General features: G+C 40.0%; 1 protein-coding gene across 1 annotated transcript in view; it reads left to right on the top strand.

Annotated features, from left to right (window-relative positions):
- KCNH1 (potassium voltage-gated channel subfamily H member 1) overlaps positions 1-21,624 on the top strand; it is a 272,168-nt gene that overhangs the window by 130,815 nt on the left and 119,729 nt on the right. The window lies entirely within an intron of this gene.

Below are 21,624 nucleotides of genomic sequence, written 5' to 3'. Positions count from 1 at the left end.
CATGCCGGCCACATGACCACGGAGACGTCTTCAGACAGTGCTGGCTCTTCGGCTTTGAAATGGAGATGAGCACCGCCCCCTAGAGTCAGCAACGACTAGCACGTATGTGTGAGGGGAACCTTTACCCTTTTAGGTGGTCCTTGGATGAAACATGACCAGGAAATTTCAGGGCTATAGATTAGATTGGGAAGTAATAGAACAAAAACAAAAAAAACTTAGAAGGCGGCAATGTAAAGGAAAATATATGGCTATGCTAAAGTATTCAGCATTACAGAATGAAGGTATCTTGGAGGTGTTCTAGTCTAATACCCCTGCTCAAGCAGGAGCCCCTACACCATTCCAGTCAAGTGGCTGTCCAGTCTCTTCTTAACAGCCTCCAGTGATGGATCTCCCACAACTTCTGAAGGCAATCCATTCCCTCCATGATTAATTGTTCTGTCAGGAAATTTCTCCTTAGTTCTAAGTTGCTTCTCTCCTTGATTAGTTTCCATCCATTGTTTCTCATCTTGCCTTCTAGTGCTTTGGAGAACAGGCTTACTCCCTCTTTGTGGCAGCCCCTCAGATATTGGGGCACTGCTATCATGTCAACCCTAGACCTTCTTTTCACTAGACAAGACAAACCTAATTCCTGCAACTGTTCTTTATATGTTTTCCAGCCCCCTAATTATCATATTCATCAGAGTTGATTTAGACTTGAGGGAATCATTGTCTTTACTACTTTACTCATTTTTCCTCCAATTTGTATAGTTTGGCAATCTCAGTTTGCTTTTATCATTGAAACTGTAAATGAAAGTTGTAGTTGTTGATTTCAGTTATGGCTCTGGAGTGCTATTTTTATTGTATTGCATTTGTTTTTTAAATAATCCATTATTTCTATTATATCTGTAGCCCTAGACTTTCAGCTAAGGAAAAGAACACATAAAATGTTCTAAAGGAGAAAAAGGAAATAAATAAAATAAAAATCAACAATAATCCTCCTCCTCCTCTTTCCTCTTTCTCCTGGAATCCTTCAGAAGCACAGCACTATTACTTGGAGAAATGCCACTCCAGGCCAGGAGAGGCTGATCTAGTTTTAGATCAGAATGCTTGCAGAATGATGGTGTGTCTTATCAGATATTTTTCCTGCATAGCACACCCAGAACAAATACATAAATGGGCAGAGGCATTCCCTATCATATGGATATCCTCCTTAAGCTGTGAATGCAGTTCCAAGCCCATCCAAAAGTTCTGCTGAAGTATATTTTTTAACATGAAGAGTTTGAAACGATTAAATATATATTAATTTAATTTAAATAAATTTGAGTTTTTGACCTAGTTAAACCATCCTTAGGTGTGGCCTTCCCAGTGCGGGTGATTTGGTTCTGCAACCCAACAAGACGGACACAGACTTCAGAGGATAACTGCAGAAAAAAAAATTGCTACCAACCTGCCTTCCATTGAGGACCTGTATACTGCATGAATCAAGAAGAGGGCCGTGAAAATATTTACAGATCCCTCACATCCTGGACATAAACTGTTTCAACTCCTACCCTCAAAACGACGCTATAGAGCACTGCACACCAGAACAACTAGACACAAGAACAGTTTTTTCCTGAAGGCCATCACTCTGCTAAACAAATAATTCCCTCAACACTGTCAAACTAGTTACTAAATCTGCACTACTATTAATCTTCTCATCGTTCCCATCACCCATCTCCTTCCACTTATGACTGTATGACTGTAACTTTGTTGCTGGTAATCCTTATGATTTATATTGATATTGTTTCCTGATTGCTTATTTGTACCCTATGATTATCATTAAGTGTTGTATCATTAAGTGTTAAATTTGTACCCTATGACCATCATTAAGTGTTGTAAGTGTTGTACCTTGATGAAGGTATCTTTTCTTTTATGTACACTGAGAGCATATGCACCAAGACAAATTCCTTGTGTGTCCAATCACACTTGGCCAATAAAAAAAAAATCTATTCTATTCAGAAGCCAGACCTGGTAGTGCTTGGATGGCAGTAGCATCAGGAAGTCTCAGGCAGTAATCTAGACTGGGAAGTGGAAAATCATCCCAATAGGATATGTATTGGCAAATTATTTTCAAATTCTTGCCAAGAATGTAATATGGAGGCACCTATGAAACCACCAAAAGTAAAGCTTAGCTGAAGGGAAACTTTTTGTTTGTTTGTTTTGTTTTTTGCTATTCAGGGTGACACAAAATTATCTCTTTTATTCCTTTCTAAAAATGGGCAAGATTATAAATAATTTAATTTTGGAGGATTGCATTTCTGAGTCGGCACGATCAGAAGATATTTTGTGAATCAACAACAACACCCCAGTTCTGTTATTAGAAACAGCTGTGTGGTTGGATAATATATATGAATTGAATGGAGTCAAGCTGGAGTATGCGAGATGGCTTAGGTATTGGATGCCATTTGGAATTTTAAAGCTCTAAACTATAACTTGAAAGATATAAGCGTAACTCCTTCAAACCCACTATTGAAGCACTGTTGTGGCAAATCATTCAGCTAGATGTAGATGTGATGGATGCATTCTAAGTTTGTCTTTTTTTATAGTTGTGATATCGGCACCAGAATTAGAACTATAGATTGAGTGTGTCCTTTTGGATTGTCAACCATGTTTTTTATTAAATTGATATAACACAATGATTAATGGCAGTTCTAATATTGCATATTTAAGATTCTGTACATTAATTTTTTAACACTCCTGTTAAAACTGGAAGGAAGGATAATTTAAAATCTTAGTAGCAAAATCCTCCCTGTTTATGCTTGAATGTTAGGCTGAACCTCCCAACATCCCCTTCTCTGACCAGCTGGGGAATTCTTAGCCTTTAACCAAAGGATTATTCATTTGAATCCAACTGTAAGAAAATAGAAAGGAAGCTGTTTTAGATATATCTGCTTAAAGTTCAGAAATACAGAAGTTAGACAAACTTTTGCAAACCCTGAAGTTTAGGGAACAGCTGTGCACTATGCAGTCTTGCATACAAGGAAGATTTTAATGAGAAATACCTTATGAAATCAATGAAGCCAAAGCTCTAGATTTAAAAAGGAATTGATTGTCAATAGGGAATTATAGAAAAAACAAGGAGAAGGAAGAATCACACATAAATCAGTCCAAATGAAATCAAGCTAGTTAGCCTACTTTTAAACCAGATGCTGCGTTTCAGCACACATTCAAAGTTTATTGCAGAAAGATAGTTTGAAAGAATTCAGTTATATTAGATCTAACATATTATTTCCGGTATGCTGGAATGGCCCCTCTGGTTACATGTTTTACTCACAAAGCTTTGTAAAATTGATCCATTGTGTTAAGTTCGGGCAATGAGGAGGCAGGAGACAGTCATTGGTGATAACAGCTCTTAAGTTTATTGTGAGAACCCAGCAAAGGAAAAAGCAGAACTGTCCGCCTTATATAGTATTTGGGCTGCGGCACCAGCCAATCAGGAACGTGCTTTTTCCCGCCCAAATTTCCCTCCAATAATTCAAATACATAACACTCCTCCCATCCCAGAACACACTTAGTTCAGTATTTACATATTATTTACAAACATAATCATGCAGGTAGCCGGGGCGTCTCCTAAGCCTGGCTGACCTGCGCAACCTAAGCCTGGCTGACCTCCCTGGTGGGGAGTCAAGCTGGTCAGAGGGACTCTCTGTTCCTCCCAGCTCCTCCAATTGGCCCTTCGGACCTGGATTAGGGGCAGAATCTTCCCTGCTGACTTCTGGTTGGACCGTGGGGTGTCGCTGGACTTTGCAACTCCCAGATAAGTCCTCCGGCCACTTCGGGCTTGAGTCAGCTGTTGGTGTAAACAGTGGGTAATGAGGGCCTGGTTGTTGTGTTTCTATTTTGGCTTCTAACCGTTTTCGTAGTTGGTCGATGTGCCTTTTCCAGACCCTCCCATCGCCCATATCAACTACATAAGATTTTGGGCTGGTTACCTCTAAGATTGTTCCTGCCAACCAGAGGGGACCCTCACTGTAATTCCTGGCGAAGACGGGAGCCCCTATTGTAAAAACCCTTGTTTTATCTCTTAGTGTCAGATACCCATCAGGGGAATAATTTGTATTTAATCTGTTTAATGGGCATTGCAGTCTCCTTCCCGTTAACAACTCAGCTGGACTGCGGCCGGTGGCCATGCAAGGTGTACCATGCTGGACGGCCAAGAACGTGTCAATCTTGGCTTGCCAGTCCCCCAGGCTAATCCTGGACAGTGCCTCCTTGGCACTTCTTACAAAACATTCTGCAAGGCCATTGCTAGCCGGATGGAATGGCGCTGAAAGGGCATGTCGGATGCCCATTTCAGCCAAGTACCCTTCAAACTGAGTGGCGGTGAACTGCGGGCCATTATCCGAAACTAGTGTGTCCGGCAGACCATGTGTTACGAATAGTTGCCGCAATACTCTTATGACTGCTTCAGCAGTCGTGGTTTTCATCAATATTATTTCCAACCACTTGGAATATGCATCTACTATTATTAAGAATGTTTGCCACGTTAGACCACGGTCCCTGGGGTTTCTCTCATTCCCTCACCGGGGCCGTTGCGGGTAGTGGTCTAGAATCCTGGCAAGATTTGCATCTGCCTACCTGGTCACTAATGTCTTGGTCCATCTGGGGCCACCACACATAACTCCGTGCTAGACTTTTCATACGCACAAGGCCCATATGCCCCATATGCAATAAATCCAATACATTTTCCCTTAAACACAATGGGATAACGACTCTATCTCCCCATAACAAACATCCCCCTTGCACAGACAATTCAGAACATTTAGTTGCAAACTGTTTAAATTCCTCGCCCGTTGCAACGGGCCACCCCATCTGCACCCAGCCGATTACAGTGCGGATAATAATGTCTTTAGTTGATGCCCTAGCCACTTCGGTGGAAGTGACTGGACCAGTGTCCAAAGAGTCAATCAGTAGTATAGGGGTTCCTGGAATCGGGTCTTGAATCGTGTCCAGCAAGGGGCACCTGCTTAAAGTGTCCGCGTGTCCCAATTCCTTGCCCGGTTGGTGGGTCAGATGGTATCGCCATGAACTAAAAACACATTTATTTGTTCAAGCGGGACTGGCATAATAGTTTTACTATTTTAAATTGGGTTTTTATTGTTTTAGGGTTTTAAATTTTTAAATTTTAATGTCGGCCTTTTTTGTAATTTGCTTTGTTTTAAATTCTGGTTTTAATTGTATATATATTGAGTTTTATCCTTGGCTGTACACCGCCCTGAGTCCTTCGGGAGAAGGGCGGTATAAAAATCTAATAAATAAATAAATAAATGAATATGCTGCCAGAAATATGGTCCAGCAAGTCAATCTGGGAGACAGGGCAATCGGTGTAGGGCGGTCTCCCGCCAACAAACCCAACAATGGCCGATGGTCAGTAACAATGTCAAAATGCTTCCCAAACAAATATTTGTGGAATTTTTTAACTCCCGAAACTATGGCCAGAGCTTCTCTATCTAATTGACTACAGTTTCTCTCGACTCCTGATAAGATGCGGGAGAAGTAGGCAATGGGGGCTTCTGTCCCATTAGGTAGTTTGTGGCTGAGAACAGCTCCCACTCCATAAAGTGATGCATCACATACCAAAACGAGAGGCAAAATCCCATTATATTGAATTAATAGACTGTCACTAGACAGTAGCTTTTTTACAGATTCAAAAGCTGCAGATTCAGACTTACCCCAAGTCCACGGGGTATTTTTAGCAAGCAGTCTGTGCAGTGGTTCAGCCACAATTGCCTTGTCTTTTAGAAAGACCACATAAAAGTTCAAAAGCCCTAGAAAAGCTTGTAACTCCGCTTTGTTTTTTGGTGGGGGAGCCTTCTGAATTGCCCGTACCTTGCTCTCTGTTGGATGGATACTAGCCTTATCTATCCGATATGCTAAAATTTCGACTGAGGGCACTCCGATTTGACATTTATTGAGCTTGACTTTAAGTCCAGCAGCTCTGAAAATGGTCAGCACCCTTCACAGTTTTTCTCGTAGTTCTTCCATGTTACTAGCTGACACCAGAACGTCATCAAAATAGGGTACTACCCCTGGTAGACCCTGCAATAAACATTCCATGAGGTTCTGGAACAGGCCAGGGGCAACGCTGACCTCAAATTGGAGTCTGGTGCACTTAAACGCACCCCTGTGTGTTACTATTGTCTGTGCCTCAGCTGTTTTGTTATCAACAGGCAACTGCTGATATGCCTGAGCCAAATCAAGCTTGGCAAAGATTTGCCCTGGTCCCAGCAAATGCAGCAAATGTTGGACTATGGGGACAGGGTATGAGCTTTTCTGCAATGCCTTATTCAGCGTCGCCTTGTAATCGGCACAAATATGGACAGATCCGTCTGGTTTAACTGGTGTGACTATCGGTGTCTCCCATTTGGCGTGGTCGACCGGAATTAAGCCCTGTTTCACTAGCTTATCCAGTTCTTTATCAATCTTAGGTTTAAGGGTAAAAGGAACCTCCTGGCCTTGAGCCGAATCGGAGCTACTTTTGGATCTAAATTAAATGAAATGGGGGTCCCCACATACTTGCCCAGGCTGTCCTGGAATACGTCTTCCAATTCCTGGAGCAGTTCCTCTTTCAGGTCGTCTCCAACACTGTAGACTCCAGTGATGCCCATCCCAAGGGCCCGGAACCAATCGAGACCTAGCAAGCTAGGCAAATGTCCATCTACGATGGTGACTGGTAGCGATTTCTTATATTGTCCATACTTGACTCGAACTGTGGTGATGCCTCGGACAGGGATTCGGTTCCCTTGATAATCCTGGACTCTTAGTCTCTGAGGTTGCAATTATCGTTTCATGACGCTTGGAAGGTCTTTGGTGATCGTATCCCAGGACATGATAGTGATCGATGATCTGGTATCAACTTCCATTTTACATGGCACCCCTTCTATGCAGGCTCTTGTAAAAATCTTTTTTTCCGGTTTCATTGAGGCTTGGCCAACTCGTACTGTGGTGTGGTTGAACTTTGCGCCCTTTTTGATTGAGCCAATAGGTGGGTGTTTCGCAGAGCTGGGGTTCTGCTGATAGGCTGGTTTAAATTTGGCTCTGGACTTTTGGCGGCACGGCTGGAGAGCTCAACACACCCATGCTAGGTGCCCTTTTCTGTCACATCTACAGCAGATGGCTTCTTTAAACCGGCAATTTTGTCTCTGGTGATGGCCTCCGCAACTTGCGCACTCATCGTTCTCACTTCTTTCCGATTTCCCCGTTTGGAAAACCTCTTCCTCATTCTCGCCATCACACTCAGACTGGATTTCCTCACTGTGGACTAGTGTCGCTTTAGTAGGTGAACTCAGCGATGTTGGTTTTTGTAATGTTTCAGCAGCTTTAGTGGAAAGTTCATGTGCCCTAGATTCATCTAGGGCAATATTGAGAGTCAGGTCAGTTTTGGCGAGGAGCCGCCTCTGCAAATGAATGTCCCTTACTCCACAAATAAGCTGCTCTAAAAGGGAGTCCTCTAAGTCCTTATATTCGCAATGGGTCGCGGCTTTTCTCAACGCAGCCATGTAAACGCTAATCGATTCTCCTTCACTCTGGACTCTCTGCACAAACTTCGATGGCACCGGGGCATAGTGCGCTCTGAGCATCATCTGTAACACTGGCCAGGGCACTGACTGGACGGGCGTTGGCTACGATAACAATTCAGCGGTGTCAATGGCTCAAGAAGTATGCACGCTTCCGATTGTCCGATACCCCTTGCAACTCGTTAGCCTTGAGGAAGCATTCAAAACTAGCATGTATGACCCCCACTACTCTTTTGCTGGGTCAAATGGCGCTGGCAGTGTGTAGTTAGTCATTTTGATTCATTCCTATGTGGCTGCCCTATAACTGGCTGGGTTCTAAACTATTTTTTCAAATCAGCTCTTTTTCGGTCTCACTGCCAACCTCATCCCACCCTTGTCGCCAACGTTAAGTTCGGGCAATGAGGAGGCAGGAGAAAGTCATTGGTGACATCAGCTCTTAAGTTTATTGTGAGAACCCAGCAAAGGAAAAAGCAGAACAGCCCTCCTTATATAGTATTTGGGCTGCGGCACCAGCTAATCAGGAACGTGCTTTTTCCTGCCCAAATTTCTCTCCAATAATTCAAATACATAACACATTGAGTTTAAATATGATGAAAAAGTGTTCTGGCCTTTTTCATCATAAAATTTTGGCCAGTCCAATAAAATAATTAACAGTTATTTTATGCATGTATTTATTAAACCTATTTATATATACCTGAGTGATCCCAAGAAGCTGGTTTATGGTAATTTACACTGATCAAATAAATAGCAGTCCAAAGAATAACATATCAAGCATCATAAAAACAATTTAAATCTTTTAAAACAATAAAATAATAGACAAAGACAAAAATATGGCAGCAATATTTACAACAAAATAAAATTTTGTCATGGTAAGGCCAAAGTAAACAAAACAATACAAATATTTTTAAAAAATAAAATGGGCCACCAAAAAGGCTGAACAAACAAATTAGTGGAAATAATTTCCTAATTGTAGTGCTGCTTCCAAAAACATTTTGCCCTTGTAGATTTAAAACAAAGTTCTTTCCCTCCTGTCTTTATTGTAATGTAATAACACAACCCGGATATGCTGTATTATTTCAATGCAGATTTCAGTGCAATAATATTTATGAAACAAGATTAAAAATTATGAACATTCCATTATTTGAAAGCTTAAAGTATTGAGAGTAAGATTTTTAAATATATATATATATATATATAATATTAACAGTATTTTAGTATGTCAATATTAAAACCATAAAATTATTTAACTTTTCATTCAAGATTGAGTATAGCAAAAAAAAAGAGCCTCATTCATATCACAGTAGTAGTTAATAGACAACCCACGACCCATTGGGTCATCCATCTTTCCAGGTGTAATATAAGTTGGTGCTATTTCCCCTCCTTTCACAATCCTCAGCAGAGTTTTGGTGAAGTCTCCTCCTTGTCTACCTTCTCTTCTGCTGATCTGTGGAACTACCTGCCACTTTGCTGAAGAGAGAGAGAACAAAAGGAAAACTGAACCCCATTTCCCATCCTGGTGTATTGGGGGAATGGGGAAAATATTTATAATTTGTTTCTGTTGGCAACTGTAGGTTTGCAAGGCAGAATAGCTAGGTATAGCACAGAATAATCTGTGCTTACAATTTTCTTCCCTGTCTACTCTTCCTTCTTTCAAGGAGAACTTATTAAATTTAGAGTAGTCTTCCATTCAGGTTGGAGGGGGGCATGATCAGTGGTGGATTGCCCTGGTTCGGACCGGTTCACAAGAACTGGTAGTAAAATTGGTGGGAAGCTTTACCCACTGATCCGGACATCATCATAGGTGATCTGCGCACATGCGAACCAGTAGTAAAGGTAAGTAGAACCCACCTCTGGGCATGATGGCTCACTGGTTAAAGGCACTGAACTTGTCAGCTGCAAAGTCGACAACCTAGATTTGAGACCCAAGCAGGACACAATGAGGTGAACTCCCATTACTTGCATTAGCTCCTGCCCACCTAGCAGTTTCAAAGCATGCAAATAGATAAATAGGTATGCCTTCGGTGGGAAGATAATAGTGTTCCGTGTGGCTCGGCATATAGTCATGCTGGCCACAGGATGATGGAAATGTCTTCGGACAACACTGGCTCCCTTGGCTAAGAAATGGAGATGAACACCGACCCCAAAAGTCAAACATGACTGCAGAGGGGAAACCTTTACCTTTTCCATTCAGATACTGTAAATATAGGACTGTTAAATCAGAGTTCATTGTACACATTTAGTGAGTTTGTCCTAGAAGAGAATAAGTTTATGTCTTTATAGATCATACATAAAACATTGTGCATGTAACCTGAATTCTTTTGAAAAATATCTGTTTAAAATTATCAATAAACAGGACTCCACCCAACTAAGACTAAGACCAACTAAGACCTACACACTGTCACATAGATATACACTGTCATAGTTTCCTTCCATTATTTATTATTTCATTTCCCTCAGCAGCCTATTATATATGACTGTTGGAAAGGACCATGAAGAAGCACTGTATCCTATCCCTTGCTCAGTGCAGAAATATCAATGAAAGCAATCCCAACAGCAGCGTTTCTATTTCCATTAGGAGTAGAAAACAGAGTGATTAATTTCTTGTCAAGGCCAAAGGGAAAAGAGGCCAGGATTCCCTGTCATCCTGGAGCTGTATTTTTTCATGTTCAAGAATTTATGCTCCCTGGCAATATTAAAGGAGCTTTGAGAAAGAAAAAAAGAATAATTGGTAAACAATGTGATAGTAACTGGAAGTTTACTAGAAAGAAAAGAAATGCGGGAAAACTATTAAGATGCTAACTTGCAAAAATAATCATTCCCCAAATATGAAATGTTACAATCTTAGAAAAATATACAGTTGTTCATTTTCCAACTGGAAATAAGACAGCTACATATTTTTTTCATATTGCAACTTTTTATGTGATGAATATTGAAATACTGCATGTTAACACAGTTTTTTTCTCTATATTGTCTGCTATTTGTAATACTATGTAATAAAATACCTTCTTTTCCTTTTTCAGTTTATTTTATTTTGTAGCTAGGTAAGTAATATATCAAATATCAGATATTTGGGGGATTTATTGGATCAACTTAATTACAGTGGTGATGAGTGCACTACTGCAAGATCTGAAGAGCAAAGTTAACCATTGATCGTCCTGGTGATGAAATGGGATAACATGCGACAGCCAACTCACCACGGGACAACTCGCTGCGGGACAATTCCACACAGGATAACTCAACTGTGCTGAATTGTGTCAATAGACCAAAATGAAAACAGTGGTGGATAACATTTATTGCATCAAGTTTCCTGTGTGAACTTGTCCCGCAGTGAGTTGTCCCATTGCCAGCTGGACACAGTGAGTTGTCCTATGGCAATTTGGCTGTGGCAAAATGGCTGCGGTGATATGGCTGTAATAAGTTGGCATTAGTGAGATGGGCGTGGTCAGTGAGTTTTCCTAGATTGTCCTGGAGAAGGTCTATCTACATGGCTATCTACTCTGAGTTGAAAATACATAATCAGTTAAGTGTGCTTTTCCTTTTTCCTTTTTTGCTTGTTAGTTGTTTAAAAATGGTAAAAACTAAGAATATTTAATACTTTGTTTTATAAATGCAGAGGACTTGAAGAAGTGAGTCACAAAGGCATGGAGCTAAAACTTTATACAGAAACATTGGTGGGTCAGCTTATCGTCATGTGCTTATAAGTCTTCACTGCTCTTATTGTCTCTTCAGTAAGTAACTAATAGCAAAGTAAAGATCATTCATGCAGGAATACAATGCCTTTGAGCAAGTGTAATTATAATGTAGCATGTGGAATTATAATTAACAATTGGAACACATGTTTGGAGTGCCTTGATGAAAATGAAATATTAGGCTGAAAGTGGAAAAGTTGCTCAATTAAGTCCAATTTTGCTGAAAATGTTATTACAGGCTGTGTTCCAAGGCCATTAAAATCACCAGTCTTAAATATACCTAATTTATTGTTGGGTTCTGGCCATAACTGCTGATACAATTCTACAGAGGAATTATTGAATCTGTCATCTGCATCTCTATAACTGTCTGGTTTGGTTCTGCAACCCAACAAGACAGACACAGACTTCAAACTTCAACAGTTTGGGTCCTCATTTTACCCACTTCAGAAGGCTGAGTCCATCTTGAAATGTGTAAATGTGTAAACTATTGTACAATATGTTTAATTTCACATGCTAGCAAAATAATGTGAGGCCGTGCGGGTCTGGAGGAACAGGCTTCAACTCAATCCCTCCAAGACCGAGTGGCTGTGGATGCCGGCATCCCAGTACAGTCAGCTGGTTCCATCGCTGGCTGTTGGTGCAGAGTTATTGGCCCCTATGGAGAGGGTTCGCAACTTGGGTGTTCTCCTGGATGCTCGGCTGTCGTTAGAAGATCACATGATGGCCGTCGCCAGGGGAGCCTTTTGTCAGGTACGCCTGATTCGCCAGTTGTGCCCCTTCATAGACCGGGATGCCTTGTGCACGGTCACTCACGCCCTCGCCACTTCCCACCTGGACTATTGTAACACTGTCTCCATGGGGCTCCCCTTGAAGGGCACTTGGAGGCTCCAACTGGTCCAGAACGCGGCTGCGCGGGTGATAGAGGAAGCCACTCGTGGCTGCCATATAACACCTCTCTTGCGCAGGCTGCACTGGTTGCCGGTGGTCTTCCGGGTGCAATTCAAGGTGTTGGTAACCACCTTTAAAGTGCTCCATGGTTTAGGACCGGGGTATTTATGGGACCGCCTACTGCCACCGGTAGCTTCCCATCAACCTGTGCGCTCCCACAGAGAGGGTCTCCTCAGGGTGCCGTTGGCCAAACAATGTCGGCTTGCGACCTCCAGGGGGAGAGCTTTCTCTGTGGGGGCTCCTGCCCTCTGGAATGAGCTTCCTCCAGGGTTATGATCACTCCCTGACCTCCGGACCTTCCGACGCGAGCTCAAGACTCTCTTGTTTCATCACACAGGGCTAGCCTAATGGGTTGTGTTTTAACTGGGGTTTTATTATTTGATTTTAATAACTTAATTTTAATTGTTAGCCAAAATTTAATCAGATTTTTACAGTGTTTTTAATTTATCTATGTATATTGTATGAATTCTGTTTTATGTTGGCTGTGAACCACCCTGAGTCCTTCGGGAGAAGGGAGGTATAGAAATTTAATAAATTCAATTCAATTCAATTCAATTCAATTCAATTCAATTCAGTTCAATTCAATGCTTAGGATCATTCAGCACAGATTAGAGCCCTCTGTGGAAAAATAGATGCCAGATGTTCAGACTGACTTTAGAAAAGGCCAAGGAACTTGAGATATTATTGCTGACACACACTGGATAATTGAGAAAGCCAAAGAATATCCAAAAGAAGTCACATTGTGCTTCATTAATTGTAGAAAGACCTTTGATTGTGCCAATCATGTCAAGCTGTGGAAAGTGCTCAGTCAAATTGGAGTCCCATAACATCTCATTGACCACATGAGAAACTTAGATACAAATCAGGAAGCCACAGTATAAACAGAACACAGTGAAATACACTGGCTCCAGGTTGATAAAGGAGTGATCAAGGCTTTATAGTTTCCCCTTATATATTCACCAATATACTGAATATAGGGAAGCTGAATTGGAAGAAGATAAGCATGGTTTAACGTTATTGTTGTTAGTTGCAAAGTCGTGTCCGAACCATCACGACCCCATGGACAACGTTCCTTCAGGCCTTCCTGTCCTCTACCATCCTCTGGAGTCCATTTAAGCTCACGCCTACTGCTTCAGTGACTCCATCCAGCTACCTCATTCTCTGTAGCCCGTTTCTTCTTTTGCCCTCAATTTCCCAGCATTAGGCTCTTCTCAAGGGAGTCCTTCCTTCTCATTAAGTGGCCAAAATACTTGAGTTTCATCTTCAGAATCTGGCCTTCTAAAGAGCAGTCAGGGTTGATCTCCTCTAGGACTGACCGATTTGATTTTAGCTATGCTGATTACACTATGCTGATAACCAAAAATGCAAAGGATCTGCAAGTCCTAATTATAAAAATCAGGAGCAGAATGGAAAAAATGAGAATGAAATTAAAAGAAAGTAGACCAAATTAATAACAACATGTACAATACAGGTAGTCCTTGACTTATGACCACAACTGAGCCCAAAATTTATGTTGCTAAGCGAGATATTTGTTAACAGAATTTTGCCCCATTTACGACATTTCTTGCCACCATTAAGTGAATCACTGCAGTTGTTAAGTTACTTACATGGTTGTTAAGTGAATCCGGCTCCCCGATTGACTTTGCTTATCAGAAGGATGCAGAAGAGGGTCACATGACCAACCATCATAAATATGAGTCAATTGCCAAGTGTTCAAATTTTGATCATGTGACCATGGGGCTGTCGTAACAGTCATAAGTGTGAAAAATGGTCATCAGTCACTTTTTTCAGTGTTGTAACTTTGAATGGTCACTAAACAAACTCTCATAAGTTGAGGACTATCTGTAACCAATCTTAGAATTGACAATGAAGATACTGAAGTGGCGGGTAGCTTCTGACTTTTATGATCAACCATCAACAGTTAAGAAACAAGCAGTCAAGAAATATACCACAGATTATCACTTGGTGCAGCAGCCATGGTGGAGGTCTTCAGGAAAAGATACTGAAATGCTGTGATGATGTATTGTACAGTGAATGATCCTAAAAAGATCCCTAAGATAAATGATTGCTCAATGTACTGCTTGTTCAGATTGTGATGGCTTCGTTGTAAGACCACTCTGAGAAATAATTCAGATATTGTTATTCCTCCCTCTATTCTGAACATTTCCTGAGAAGAGTAAATATTTTAAAAACAGGACAGTACCTTTATTGAGATCTGGATTAAAACTGAGATCACATTGAATTGGTCTTTCTTTGCATGATGACATTGCTCATCAAAGGATCCTGATTTAGGCTTTCTCAATTTTGCTTTCTCTTAGGTAGTTGTTAGGTAGTTCTTTTAGGTAGTTGCTACCTGAAAACCATTTCTTAAAATTCGCATCTTTTATGTTTTCCTTCTCTGAATTTCCATCACATGAATGCACCTGTAAATTACTGTATCTTTTAACTTCAATTCTTCTATGATTTTTTTTATATCTGTATAAATAATTGGCTACTGAACTAAATCAAGACTAACTACTGCTTTTCAGTTATTGATGCCTTCTTATCGTTGCCAAGTCATAATTTTTCCTTTTCAAGCTTCTAAATGTAGCAATCATTTCTGCTCCATTGCTATCTATTTATGAATATATTCCAGGGACGGAATATTCTAATTTAGTGACCTATGTCCTCACAATTGGATTACTGAACTGACACTGCATGCTACATCTTCTACCTTTAAATATGGTCCAAGAGTTCCATTTGAATGCTGCTGTCTGGTTGTTGTTCGGCCAAATATGTTCTCAAATTTCAGATGTGTCAAAAAGGTTGAGAATGCTAGTCTATTTGTTTGATGTATTTTTGGCACTTTTGAATTTATCCTTTTATTCCCTTTCCCCTTTATGTTAATTTGTATTTTAGCGTTTCTTTTTTAAATTTAATAAAGATATTTTTTTTAAAAAAGAAAGTTTCACTACCAAAAAGATTCCATGGAGTCACTGGGAGTTGGGTGGTATATAAATTTAGTAAGAAAAGTATTAATAAAGCAGTAAATGTATTAAATACTTGAAAGATTGTCTTCCCTAAAATTCTTTACTATCATAAATTGGGGATGACTTGGTTATGGGCACATGACATCTGGTTATGAGCACATAAAAAATAAAACTATTGATGTTGGTACTATTCTGTGATTTTAGCCTGTAGCATGCTGACTCAAAGAAAACTATTTTGGGAAATGCTGTCCTGTGATTAAATTTTCTTCCAGGAGAAGCATGGCTGGCTTTTAGGATTAAAAATAATTTACAATATTCTTACTAGAACACGTGCAGAGCCAAAACTGCTTCACAACCAAACTGGCTCCAAATTAACTGCATTCATGAACTATTTATTTGTTTGTTTGTTTTTTATTTTATTTTATTTTGTCACAACAGTATATACAATCAACATAAACAATAACCCATCACGAGAGATAAAAGTAATATAAGTAAAAGTATAAGTAAAAGTATGCATATAATACTATAATGAAGAGAGCAATAGGACAGAAACAGTAGGCACTTTTGTGCTCTTATGCACGCCCCTTATAGTCCTCTTAGGAATGGGGTGAGGTCAATAGTAGACAGTTTTTGGTTGAAGATTTTGGGGTTTTGAGTAGAGACTATAGAGTCAGGTAGTGAGTTCCAAGCGTTAACAACTCTGTTACAAAAGTCATATTTTCTGCAATCAAGTTTGAAGCGGTTGACATTAAGTTTGAATCTATTGTTTGCTCTTGTATTGTTGCGATTGAAGCTGAAGTAGTCTTTTACAGGAAGGATATTACAATAGATGATTCTGTGTGTTAAACACAGATCATGTTGGAGTCGGCGGAGTTTGTTTGTTTGTTTGTTTGACAAATTTATATAATCGCTCAGTTCATACATAGGTGACTGCAGGCGGCTTATTACTGTAGTAATAATATACCTAATGTTGCATTTTTAAAATTTTAATCAGCCATTGGGCCTTTTTATGGCAATTTTCCTCTGTGCATTACGCTGTTCTCTTCCAGAAAATGAGCACTGTACAAATAAATAATGTCCCATCTTAATCCTTTTTCCATAAGCACTTTGCTACTTTCTCTGCTGAGTGTACAAAAAACCACCAATAATACAAATAAAAGGATAAAACCCTGAGATGAGATCATGTACCTAAAATCTAAAAAAACTTGGTAGGGATAATTTTGGTTGAAACTTAGCAGGTTTGACATTGTTTAATATAGAATGGGGGACCACCTAGGTCTATTAAAGCTGAAGACGTATTTATTTATTTGCACAGGACTGGCATAGAATTTTTAGAAGTTTTTATTATTTGGTTTTAAATTTTCAAGTGGGTTTTATTGTTCTAAATGCATTTTAATTTGGGGCCATATTTAATAAGTTTTTTAATTATTGATTTTATTCTGTATTTATTCATTGTTGTTTTATTTGACTGTGAACCGCCCTGAATCCTTCGGGAGAAGGGCGGTATAAAAATTTAATAAATAAATAAAAAAAAAAATTGACTAGAGTGAGATGTAAAATTATCATCATCACCACCAGCATCCTGGATAAAAATCAAATCTCTTCCATCACTCTGCAAAAAAAAATACATAGATACCAAGAGCTGAGCGCATTAATATATAATATAATATAACAACAGAGTTGGAAGGGACCTTGGAGGCCTTCTAGTCCAACCCCCTGCCCAGGCAGGAAACCCTACACCATCTCAGTCAGATGGTTATCCAACATTTTCTTAAAAATTTCCAGTGTTGGAGCATTCACAACTTCTGCAGGCAAGTCGTTCCACTTATTAATTGTTCTAACTGTCAGGAAATTTCTCCTCAGTTCTAAGTTGCTTCTTTCCTTGATCAGTTTCCACCCATTGCTTCTTGTTCTACCCTCAGGTGCTTTGGAGAACAGCCCGACTCCCTCTTCTTTGTGGCAACCCCTGAGATATTGCTGCTATCATGTCTCCCCTAGTCCTTCTTTTTATTAAACTAGACATACCCAGTTCCTGCAACCGTTCTTCATATGTTTTAGCCTCCAGTCCCCTAATCATCTTTGTTGCTCTTCTCTGCACTCTTTCTAGAATCTCAACATCTTTTTTACATCGTGGCGACCAAAACTGGATGCAGTATTCCAAGTGTGGCCTTATCAAGGCATTATAAAGTGGCACTAACACTTCACGTGATCTTGATTCTATCCCTCTGTTTATGCAGCCCAGAACTGTGTTGGCTTTTTTAGCAGCAGCTGCACACTGCTGACTCATATCTAAATGGTTGTCCACTAGGACTCCAAGATCCCTCTCACAGGTACTACTATTGAGCAAGGTACCACATATACGGTACCTGTGCATTTTGGTTTTTTTGGCCTAAATGTAGAACCTTTCTTTTTTCGCTGTTGAATTTCATTTTGTTAGATAGCGCCCAATGTTCAAGTCTGTCAAGATCTTTCTGTAATTTGAGCCTATCTTCTGGAGTGTTGGCTATTCCTGCCAGCTTGGTGTCATCTGCAAATTTGATGAGTTCCCCATCTATCCCCTCGTCCAAGTCATTGATGAAGATGTTGAAGAGTACTGGGCCTAAAACAGAGCCTTGGGGTACTCCACTGCATACTTCCCTCCATGTGGATGTAGTTCCGTTGAGGACTACACGTTGAGTGCGGTTGGTCAGCCAGTTACGAATCCATCTGGTTGTGGTGCTGTCTAACCCACATTTTTCTACTTTATCTAGTAGTAGGTTATGGTCTACTTTATCAAATGCTTTACTGAAGTCCAAGTAAATTATATCGACAGCATTCCTCTGGTCTACTAATTTTGTCATTTTGTCAAAGAATGCAATAAGATTAGTCTGGCATGATCTGTTTTTGACAAACCCATGTTGGCTTTTGGTTATTACTTTGTTTGCTTCTAGGTGTTCGGTGATTCGTTGCTTGATTATCTTTTCCAGAATCTTCCCCGGTATTGAGGTCAGGCTGATAGGTCTGTGGTTTCCTGGATCTGTTTTTTTTCCTTTTTTGAAGATGGGAACTACATCAGCTCTTTTCCAGTCCTCTGGCAGCTCCCCTGTGCTCCAGGATCTTTGAAAGATATAGTTCAGTGGTTCTGAGATCACGTCTGCCAGTTCCTTCAGAACCTTGGGGTGTAACCCATCCGGTCCTCGTGATTTGAACTCATCTAGGGTAGACAAGTGTTCACTTACCATTTTCTTCCCTATTTTAACTTGTGTTTCTAATCTGTTTTTTGTAGTGCTGTTTTTGATAGGTTGGATTGTTTTTTCCTTTTGTGTAAAGACAGATGCAAAAAATGAGTTAAGTAGATCTGCTTTCTCCCTGTTGCTTGTCATCTTCTTTCCACTTTCTCCCAGCAATGGGTCAATTGTTTCCTTGACTTTTTTCTTGTTTTTAACATGTTGGAAGAAGCTTTTTTTGTTATTTTTTACTTTTGTCGCTAGCCTTTGTTCATTGTGAGCCTTAGCTTTCCTCACTTCATCTTTACAGGATCGGGCTATTTGCTGATATTCTGCCTTAGTTATTTGCCCCTCTTTCCACTTTTTATATTTGTCCTTTTTGTCTTTCAATTTGTCAGATAGTTCTTTATGCATGCATGCTGGTTTCTTTTGAGATCTATTATTTTTCTTCTTCATTGGTATTGTGCTAGACTGCGCTTTTATAATCTCACTTTTCAAAATTTCCCAAGCTTCTTGGGTTGTTTTCCCCCTGAGGATTCTCATCCATGGAATCCTTCTCAAGCTCTCTCTAAGTTTATTGAAATTAGCTCTCTTAAAGTCCAAGACTCTAGTTTGACTTTGTTCAAAACAAAAAACAGCATTCAAGGCCATCTTTTACCTACAGCCATAATAAAGTTGGTACATGCTTAATTTCAGGAGAGAAGCTTGTTCGGTAGAGAAGCCTCACAACCAAAACCTTTTTCTTTCTGATTAGTGTTAAATGAAGTTCCATAGGATGTCACAAAATCAAGATAACCGTTACTGATGATCAGAGGAATTGGACAATTCTACATGGGAGGAGGCATGTTTTTGGTTTTAAAAAACAAGATTTCTAGAATGATTGGCCATTTGAATCTATCTGTTTCTGCTGAGATATTTAAATGCTGGTCATTCATTCTTGGTTATTTTTATCTCAGGGATTAATCTTCTTTTCAAGAACCTATTGCCTGTGATCCTTTCAACCCTATCCAAGAAAAAGAAAGATTGAAGATAGTTTGATACCAACTGCTGCAATTTAAATTGTTTAGAACATGATTGCTATATAATAAACCATCTCTCCATTAATGCTGATGCACATCACATGAACATCATCTTAGGGATACTTAAAAAATGGCCTAATATTAGCATAAGACTTGGGCATTTCCTCAGGGAACTATTTCTACTCTCCACCTCCTTGTAAGCATTTCAAGGTAAACTTTGCAGTCTATTTCATTCTTCCTGACAAGGAATTCTGGATTGAGGACCACAGAGATGACCTTGGAGAAGGAATTTACAGTTAGCAAAACAGAATTTAAGCCCAGGAAAAGAAGCAATGTTGCAAAGAAATGTAAACTTGATTCTGTGGGTTCCCTGGTGCTCTTTGAACTTGATTATTTTCTTGCAAATGTTTCATTACCGAACTAGGTAACATCATCAGAAACTTGATTCTCTGATATAAGAGAGGCTTTTAGGATTCCAAGATTCTGTTACTAAAGCCTATATAAAGAGATGGAGCTTCTTCAGCATGTCTTGTGGAGTCTGTTTCCTGACCTGTCCTAATTTGAAGTGCTAAACGTTGAGAACTCTGAACCACTCAGTGTGTCCTTCAGTCATCCAATAGGAGACTACAAAATTATTCCCATTCAAAATAAATAACTGGCTCCCCCTTGTGCTTTCAGCATATACTGTTTGTCTTTGGCAAATCCACAAAATATCTGAGCGGTTGATATGAGTGGAAAGTTTTCTGGTGTCAAGGTGATATTTTTCAAAGTGATATAAATTTCTGTTAAAAGCTGTTCAGATGCCATGACATCACAAATTTGCAACCCCAAGTAGGAACTTTCCCCAACATTTTAACTATGGTTCCAGAATCTCTCTGTGTAGAGAAAGTGTGTGTAAAGGCTTGTACCAGGGGTGAAATGCTCCCAGTTCGGACCGGATCGCCTGATCTGGTAGTGATCGCGGGTGGTGGTTTAGAGAACCAGTTGCAAAAATCCCTGTCCCCCACCCCCCTGCCCCAGCTGAGCAGCGCGATCATCAGAGGGTTTTTTAAAAAAACTTTTAAAAGCATTTTTTCTTCGGATGAAAAAATGCTTTTAAAAGTAAAAAAAAAAGCCTCTGATATTCTCGCAGCTCATCTGGATCGTCAGAACGCTTTAAAAGCATTTTTTCTACAACCTCTTCGGCCTCTTTGGTAAAAAAAAAGCTTTTAAAAGGCTCCTCTGGTGATCCCAGCTGAGTTGCCTGATTGCCAGAACCTACAACCGAAGAGGTTGTAGAAAAAATGCTTTTAAAAATAAAAAAAAAAAGTTGGCCATGCCCACCCAGTCACATTACCCCCCCCCAAGCCATGCCCACAGAACCGGTAGTAACAAATTTTATATTTCACCCTTGGCCTTTACTCAGAGGTTGGATTGATACAATAGTTGGATCTGTGCATAAGCAGAGATGGTCAGGACAGCACATTTTTACAGGCATTATAAAACTGACTAGAGGGATTAAGAAGAGATTTGCCAATAAAGTTCCCTATGAAATCTACCAGGAAGTAAGCTCAGGTAGTAGGGAATAGGGTGAGATAATAGTTCTCACAATTGGAAAATCAGCCTCCTCCCAGTGAAGATCCTACATGGAGTTAAGGCATACCTGAGCCAAAGGAAAATGGCTTCAGCTTCCTTTGGAAGACACTGATTTGGGAATGTACAGGCATAGCACCAATACTGGCTTAGCTCAAATAACAGTAGTGGACAGGACCTAAATATACTTGTAGGAATAATGCAACCCATAGATAAACCATTGAGGTTCAAGTCCTAATATTTCCTAATAGGGGTTGAAAAGAACTAATAAGCATGAACTAATAAACCCACCTTTTCATCTTTCAGCAGATTGGTCTGTGATCACTATCTCTCCTGTGGTAGCCATTTTGTAAATTGGCAGAATTCTGAGCAATCATTTTGGGAAAGCATTCAAGACCTGCTTTCAGAATTTTAAGTTTGCCTATCAGTCCCCGCCCATCCCCAATGGTCTTCTCAGTACATCCCATCTGGGTTAGATAGAACAACTTAGTATAATGGTTTCCTGAGAGCTCTGAACTGTACTGCTGGCAGAAATATTTCAAAATCTTTGGCAGAGTTTTCCCCAGCAATACTTCCTTAGATTCCTTTTTAGGTGGAATTGCATCTCTTGCATGAAAGAATCAGACACTTGTTAAATATGGAGGCTTGTTTCTGGATCTGACATCTTCCTGAGTGTCAACTTCTCC

Source organism: Ahaetulla prasina, chromosome 1 (genome assembly GCF_028640845.1).
Source record: "Ahaetulla prasina isolate Xishuangbanna chromosome 1, ASM2864084v1, whole genome shotgun sequence".
NCBI lineage: Eukaryota > Metazoa > Chordata > Lepidosauria > Squamata > Colubridae > Ahaetulla > Ahaetulla prasina.
The sequence above is the reverse complement of the archived record's forward strand: the minus strand, read 5'-3'. Positions and strand labels throughout refer to the sequence as shown.